The sequence below is a fragment of the Ipomoea nil genome, unplaced genomic scaffold (assembly GCF_001879475.1).
Source record: "Ipomoea nil cultivar Tokyo-kokei standard unplaced genomic scaffold, Asagao_1.1 scaffold0176, whole genome shotgun sequence".
In the NCBI taxonomy this organism is placed as follows: domain Eukaryota; kingdom Viridiplantae; phylum Streptophyta; class Magnoliopsida; order Solanales; family Convolvulaceae; genus Ipomoea; species Ipomoea nil.
The window spans coordinates 2,316,226-2,325,000 of record NW_017616604.1 but is presented as its reverse complement, the minus strand read 5'-3'; the positions used below and the strand labels follow the sequence as shown (position 1 = coordinate 2,325,000).

The 8,775-nt window shown below is 36.0% G+C and overlaps 2 long non-coding RNA genes across 2 annotated transcripts in view; both read left to right on the top strand.

Annotated features, from left to right (window-relative positions):
* The window catches only part of LOC109177223, a 28,175-nt gene extending 20,789 nt beyond the window's left edge, over positions 1-7,386 (top strand). The window contains exon 2 of the long non-coding RNA XR_002053545.1: positions 6,480-7,386. This is a non-coding gene — a long non-coding RNA (uncharacterized LOC109177223). The remainder of the gene's footprint in view (positions 1-6,479) is intronic.
* LOC109177239 lies at positions 3,803-4,828 on the top strand. Its single transcript, XR_002053551.1, has 2 exons — positions 3,803-4,300; positions 4,497-4,828. It is a non-coding gene; the product is annotated as an uncharacterized LOC109177239 (long non-coding RNA).
* Positions 7,387-8,775: the final 1,389 nt, after the last annotated feature.

Genomic DNA, 8,775 nt, shown 5'->3' with positions numbered 1-8,775 from the left:
CATTGACATTAATATATCATACCCATGCCTTGTTAAAAACCATACTAGAAAAACCCAATAGGAAAACCTAGTGAGGAAAAGAGTACATGGTATGTATATGTTGCAAAAAGTACATCTATGATCTATTAGTCTTTTGACCCAATTTACGGGATTACTTCGAGTGAATGTACTCTCAGTCTCCCCCTGAATATAACAATTTTCATGTTCTACATAGCTTAAAGTAAAGTCATTGTTTCAATAGAGTGTAGAGAGGGATATAGTACAATCTGCAGGATTATCATTAGAATTTATCATTTTTCTCTGCATACCATTTCAATTTGATCATATATCCCCCTAATGCCGAGAACTTATCTTCATGCAGTCAGTGTATCCATTGCGTCTCTCTCAGGGGCTTTAAATATTGGAGACAACAGATGGAGGTTTAGATTGATACATTATGGTGGTTATATAATAGAATGGACTGCATTCATAATAATAGAAACGCAAATTAAGAAATGTTTGATTTGAGACCACGTATTAGATGTAAGAGGGGGATAAGGATATGTAGTGCGTCGAATTTTTTAGAATTAAAGTAGCAGCATGAATACTGCATTTTCCCAACAAATATCCGACAAATTGAATTTTTGAAAAATAATGGTTTAACAAACAATTTAAATTAAAAATTCAGCTAGACCATTTCAGGTGGGGTCATAAGGTACAAGATGATTCACCGTAATGCCTAATCCATCCTTATATGTTTAATAGGATAATCGGGAAATCGGCCATTTACTTAAATAGCATTGCTCATAAAAAGAGACAAGGTTTTCTTAATCAAGTTTGTAGCAGAAACATCCTTCTTGCACAACTTAAGTTAGGACACAATTTTGTGTATAGCTGATTTAGAATCCGTTATTGAGCTTGTAGCCATCATCCGAGAAACGGATCAATATAATATAATATGCAAATGTAGAATAAGAGACAAGGAGAGGTAGAACAAGAGACAAGGAGAGTCATCATTCCATTTCACTGGCCGACTCAATACAATGTTACAACAAGCATATATAATGTACAAATAATAATGACGATACTAATGATGACCGTTACAACAGTTATGTATTGAATGCCCATAATGCCCATCATAATAATATATTTATAACAAATGTATATTTTTAATGTATCGAAAATGTTCATTTTTTAATAATATATCTAAAAATGAACCATAAATTTTATAATAGTGGTCTATATTATAATAATTATGGAATTAGATTCTCCTCAACTCCTCAACCATAAAAGTTTTGTAGGTGAAGTGGAAAAATAAAATCAATTTTTGTTTAAAACTAGAATGCAAGCTTGCATTCCGTAGTTTTTGCTGTCATTTGGTAGTAATTCTATTTTTTTTTTTTAATTATATGTATAGAAAATGAGACTTTTTTTAAAGTTAGAGAGTATTACATAGATAAGGATAGTGTTAAACTTCACAATGCAAAAGTAAAATCAGTGATGGAGTCATATTGGACATGGTGTATCAATGCACCCCATTGCCTTTAAGCTCTCTACCAAAATTATATACTCCATCGTCTTGGTATATATATATATATATATATATACCAAGACGATGGAGTATATATATTTGAAACTTTATGTTTTTTTTTTTTATATTTTTTATAATAACATTATATATTAATAATTTTATAAAATCTTAAGTTGAGTACCAAACACTATATCTATCATTTTGACATTTTTACCTCTTACTAGGTGTTTGTGCGATTATACTACAATTAATCTCCATCTACGACCTTTAAAAAAAAAATCTCCATCTACAATCCTTAAGCACCGATCTCCATTATTACATAACAATTCATTTCAAAATATTATAATCTCCATATATAATTCACTATTGCCAATCTCCATCAATACGTTACAACTAATTTCACAATCTAATTTCTCTCCATCTTCAATCTGCCATTGCTGATACCCATCAATACATATTATATAGTTTCAAAATCTCTTATCTCCATGGATTTGTGAGATTATAACTATTATTATAGTACACCATGCAAAAAGTTTAATAGATAAAAGAAACATAATTTAAATGTCTTAAATGTTCTCTTATAAATTAGTTAGATAGTATAAAATTTTTATTTTGTATAATAATATGTAAACTACTTTTTACTATTATAAATCTATAATTAATTCTCATTTCATCAAATATTTCTACTAAATATAATATAAGTTAATGTTGCAAAATTATAACAAATTGAGAACAAAAATTATGTTGGTATAATAATGTTAATTGATAATTTATACATTTTAATTTATTCATTTTACAATGATAAGACATTTTTAAAATTACCATAATTTATTTTTGTATTTTTTAATTTATGTACAGACTTTAATATCAAAATATTTTATTAACTATTTATTATTCTTAACTTATTTATTATAAAATATTTTTTTTCACTTTTTAATAATAATAATAATAATAATAATAATAATAATAATAACAACAACAACAACAACAACAACGAACATTTTGTTTTTTTTTTTATATTATTATTATAGCAACTAAATTAGTATTAATTATTTATTATTTAAAAATTGTATTGTGCATTTATTTATTTTAAATTTTTTATTGAGCTTAATTTACTGGCACAATTCACTTATTATAACTAGGTCATCGGACTTTTCTTTACCAGCAATATGGTTGGAGACTAATTGTGTAAATGTTAATAAAATGGAAGACAATGTGACATGGGGATCCTTGTTTATTTACGTGGTCTGGCAGTTGTGGAAAGCTTGTAATGACATAGTCTTCAATGGAAAACATTAGTTGGCAATGGAGGTGATCCAAAAGGCAAAGAAAGATGCAAAGGAAGTTGATCAACTTCAAGAGAGGCGAGTGGCTATGGAACGCAGTATTCAACGTTTGGTTATGTAGACTCCCACGGCCGCAAGCAAGGTAAAAATGAACAAAGATGCAGCTCGAAAAGCAGTCACGGGGCTAGGGAGTGTTGGCGAGATCATTAGGGTCCATGAAGGGAATTGGATTCATGACTTTATTGTGAAAATTGAAAAAACGACAAGCTTTATTGCGAAGCTTTGGGGGCTTCGTAAGGGTTTGTCACTAGTGCGAGATATGTGGCTCAGTGCAGTGGATGTGAAACTTGACTCTGAAGGCGTTTATCAACACCTTCATGGGAATCACATAAGATAGACCTCAGACTAGAACCTTGCTAACTGATTGCAGAAATCTCTTAATCAAATTGAACTACTGTGATCTCTTATGTCTTTAAAAAAAACAACCAAAATGCTGATGAAAAGAATTAAATAAGCTTGCATAGACAACTCACTTAGTCATAGTGATAAAATTTTAACACATAGGACCTAGCCAAAAAAAAAAAAAACTAGTACGGAGTATAAGACAAATAAGTACCAAATGGAACACAAGTTCTTGAGTTCCGAAGATTTACGCTGTAGTAGAACTCTTTCCATTGTCTTCTCCCAAAAGGTTCAACTTTTTCCATTGTTTGTGTTGGTACTTCGGTTCACATCCACATCCAACACACATGAATGAGGCATGCAGAGAGATTAGGGTTTCTTGGAGGGTGGTTGACCCTCTCTGTTACGCCATTGATTTCATCTCCAAAACAATTCAACAGCCCTCTTTCATGGAATTGAAGTATGGATAATGCAACATTAACATAACCCCCAAATCTCAGGGTTTAGCCCTCAGATTTCGTGGTTCTGAAGCTGACGCTCTCATTCTTTCTGAGCTTCTTTACAATTTCATCAATTTTCCCTGAAACAACAATAATAATATCCTCTTTCTTTCTTTCTTTGGTAATCCTGGATTCATGAGGCTGTGATGATACTGTTCTCTTTCTCTCTGAGCGGATTTATCGGGCAAGGGCTATCCGACCCGTATCTTGGCGGGGCGAACAGGCTACCCGGCTTCTTTGCAGCCATGGCTGTGTAGGAATAACCCTTTGCCCGGCACCAAATCTGAGCCTTGATCATCGTAAGCCCAGTCGGAATCGAATCGGCGACAGAGAAGACCCGTAGCTTGGCGGATTTTGCTGCCATGGTTGCGTGGTTCAGATCTGGGCAGTATTGGTGGAAGTTTTGATGGAATACACCCCCCTAGGGCTGCGATTAGTTCAACAAGGCTGTGATGATGTTTTCAAGTTCAAATCTGAGCGTCACAGCTGCAGTAGCTATGCTGATGATTGCATGAATCGAACCTGGGTCTCATGGTTTATAAAACCTGTTCTGATGTCTTTTTTGGTTGGATTTTCAGCTGAAAAGAATGGAGATTTCAGTGGTAAGTAGCCATGTCTTCATGGTCTCTTGAAAAGAATAGAGATTTCAATTGGCTGGGATACCCCACGTATACTCGTATAGTCATATATAAGGCTGGGCTGTTCTTGGTTTGTTCGCAACGTAGGCACCATTGGCACCATCGTTCCGCATTCGTCTGCAACTTATATATATGACTTGCTTAGCAAATCATTGAGTAGCTGAGATTTTTTTATGGCCATGGGCCCATGGTGTGGGGTGCTTATCAATTTGTTTGGCATCTTGTGAAATCTCTGTTGTGAGAATGAGGCTCAAATTCAGAGAGGCATGGGAGTTCTTAAGGGTGGTTGCCCCTCTCTGAAACATAGCCACTGATTTCATCACAATCAGCAAATTGCGAAACACCCCTTTTTGGTGAATTATACACACAAATATATAATGAGCATATAATATAAACTATAAACATGTTGTCTAGCTATCAGCTTGAACTTTAGCTGAGACAAAAAAAACATCTTCCTTCTTCAATTATATACATATACTGATTTGAACTAAACGCCCCCTTATTTGTGTGCTTCCGGTAGAAAATATTTGCATCTCCTTCACTAGTCTTAATTTGTTTGCCACTGAAAAGGGGAGAAAGAAACTTGCAATACTGAGGAGGCTGAGGTTGCAGAGAGCCATGGGGATTTCTAAGGGTGGTTGCCTGTCTCTGTAAACCGATGATTTTCCACAATGTAAACAACCCTTATGTATGTATGTATGTATGTATCTATCTATGGCTCTGTTTGGTAACGCTGTTTATAGCTTAAGCTATCTTTGTCCCTACAATTCACTCCCACATTCTTAAGGGGTGTTTGGTTCACGGAATCTTGGATTACCCCAGCGTATTGGCTGCTGAGATCCGAGCAATCGGTAGCTTCTCATTCATCTTCATCCTTCTCGCCCTCTTTTTCATTCGGCGCCACCGCCACCGCTACAGCCACAGCCACCACGAAATTCATGGGACTTAACCATCTGATTAACCATGGAGGGAAGCCGATCCCTCTATGGCGTGGCGATTTGTGATCCAGAGATATATCTCATGTGCGATCTGGATCGCAGCCATGGGGGTTGTCTTCTCTACCATGCTTGTCTAAATGACAGATCTGAGACTCATTTTGATAATAAAATTGGATCTATTGTCTAAATGAAGGAAAGACCAGATCCAATTTGGTTCGCTATCCCGACCATGATTGTCACACCCCTAGGGGGAAAGTACTTTCCTTTAGGCCGGTTGTGGGCGAGGAGGGATTTTGGGCCATCGACAACGTAAAAGTCAATCGTTATATCGTGCACCAGGGCGCACAATGCCCAAAACGCCACATGCTCTAATCTGCTGAGAGGTTGCAGGGGGATGCGAAGTTTCTAAGGGTGATTTCTCCTCCCTGCATTGCAATGATTTCCCCTAATCGTCAAAATCAATTACCCTTTTGAAATGCAGTACGGAGTAGTACTAGTATATATGTGCTGTGCTTTCTAGTCCATGGTATAATGATAAATTTGTTGTCCTTTATGGTCCATGGTATAACAATTGATTTGCAATTGACGCTTCTATTAGAGAGGCGTTGTTTCTTTCCCACCAATAGGCTGTGATGATGGTAGTAAGAGCTATTTATAGTTACATGGGCTTAGAGGCAATGTGATCCATATCTTGGCAGGGCAAATCCGGATGAATCTGAGGTTTGCAGCCATGGCGGTGTCTCTCTCCTCTTGCCCATTCATATATAGAAGATCTGAGCCTCCATTCTTACTCTTCATTCCAGAATATGCTGTTGAAAAAAAATGCAAACATTTATTCATTTTTGACAATTTTGGCCAAACCTTTTATATTTGGCTTGGAACTTTTGTACACTTTGCATCAAATCTCTGTCATGAGATTTAATTCCTTTTCAGTTTTCTCACCTCAGAAATGAATGATGGTGCAGGAGGTTTTGGGGCTTTTTTATGGGTGGTTGCCCATCTCTGTATGTCTGTATTTCAGCATTTAACAACCCTTACATAATTGTTCTTTTGTTGAATATGAATACAGGCCAATGTGTCCTGTATACATATTTGGGTTTAGGGTTGATATCCAGCCCAGCTTCCCCTTATTTATCTTCTTCTTCATGATTATCCTTGTTCTCATTTTCTGATTTTTCATGGATGGGCATCAAGGGGCTGTGAAGATGAAGCTCTAGAGTTTATTGGGCATAGAAAAACCAATGCATTCATGGCAGGGTGACCTTGGAGGCAAGAGTGACATGTCACTGGTGCAACTGGGTTGGCAGCCATGGTGGTTGTCTTCTCTACTATGCCTATCTAAATACACATCTGAGCCTTATTTTGATAATGATAAAATTGTGTATGGGTTGACCAGAAAGCAGTGTTTCAACTCAGGAAGGAAACAAGGCTGCATAGGGATGGGATGTTCTTGGGGTGGTTGCCCATCTGTATGCCAATGATTTCCCCAATTTTCTTCAAAATCAACAACCCTTTGGAATCTACTACTGAATTATTATTACAACGCACTATTATGCTATGTTTATCCCTGCAATACTGAATACTCTCTCACTTTCATATTACTGTATCATATTTGCAATCCACCCACTATTTTTGTTGTTATTGTTATTATTACACAACGTACATTGCTTTTTGCTCATTGAGATACTCTTAATGTCACTGTTAATCTTGGTAGGCTATGATGGTGGTAAAACCTTTCTTAGAGTTTCATGGGCATGGAGATAACAAAACCTGTATCTTGGCAGGGTAAACATGCACAAAATTGATGTTTGCAGCCATGGCGGTGTTACTCTACTTTTGCCCAATCATGTAAAAGATCTGAGCCTCCATCCTTACTCTTCATTAATGTGTTGAACTAATATATATGTAAATGTGTGTGTGTGATAGTATATAGCACCATTAATACGGTGTGTCTGTGATTTAACTGTAAGCAAACATTGTTGTATGTGCAAAGCCAAAGTTTTGGTTTTTTGAATGTTTTTTGCATAGGGACAATTCAGTCAGACATGTTGGATAGCACTTTTGCAAGGGAAAATTTGATGGTTGTGAATAATACTTGTTGATCTCTTTTAACATCTAATTGTCTGTTTCCAATTGAAGGTAATGCCATTGACCCTTTTTTTCCAAAGAAAAGGAAAAAGAGACAAACCTGAATCCTGGTTCTTTATCTAAGGCCTCCCCACTTTGTTAAATTCTCATGTACAATGTTACTGACTCTCCACATCCTCTACACTTGGCTTCAAGATCCTAGGGAAGAATCTAATTAACTGTCTCTATATGTATATGGAGGTATCAAATATCTATAGAGATTCACTGTTTTCAATTTTCTCCACTTTGATACGGATGACTAAGGCTGTAGGGGATTTGGGAATTCTGTGGATTGGTTGCCCATCTCTGTGTATGTGGTTTAAGCTTTGGGTTAGACGCAGGGTTGAGATCCAACTTAGCTTCTCCATCCTCATCCTCACTCTTATTGATATCATCATTGCCATCTGTTTCTGCAACTTATTTTAGAAGTTCATCTAGCATGGAAAACCACCCTGCTGGTGGAGCTGTCTGGAAGGCCTGACAGATATCTCACTGGTGTAACTGGGTTGGCAGCCACGGTGGTCTTCTCTACTATGCATGTCAGAACAATAAATCTGAGCCTTATTTTGATTATTAAGTTCCTTTTCCAATTTTCCCTGCAAATTAAATAGTTGGCATGACATCTTTAAGCTACGTTTTTTAGACGTACGCATGCATATATGCTGGTTCCAATCTAAGCACTTCGTTGTCTGTTTCATGATGATCATTTCTTATTTGTCAAAACTCATAACTCAAACTCATTTAGAAAGTGCATAAAGAGCAGCGGCGGAACATACCTTAAATGCTTGTTCACTAACAGGTACCAAACTATTATTACCATCTTTTAACCTTTTCTTTTGTCTAAAAAAACTGTGACTCCTTAATGGATGGCTGCCATGTTAGTGTTGCTTTGATCCATTTCTGCGCTTCAGTGTTTTTGCAGGAATTTTTAAGCCACCCCTTTGCAGTTTTACTGGAAACAAACGGGATAGACAACATTGTCGCCCTGCTCACTTCACACTCCTGCATTGTGACACCATCGTGACAAGAGTGCCTAACAAGAATGACAACTTGGTTGATGTGCCATTACAATTTGGTGTTGTATTGCAGATAGGCATCTTTTAGTGTCAACTTGTGATTCCATTACATCTCTGAGTGTTTTGTTGTTGTTCTTGTTGTAAAATATCTATAACTAATTAGGTTATGAAAATATGTTAGAAAACCAAATAAGAGATCTTTTGTTATTCAAAAATCTTTGTAATTTTACTCTGAAGAGGAGAGTTAATTTTGCTACTCACCATTCATAAGCTGTATAATGGTATTTCAAGGTAATCTTCAAACCTTTTTTTTTTTAGACGGGTAATCTTCAACTTTTAATGTTGAAAATTTTAATTT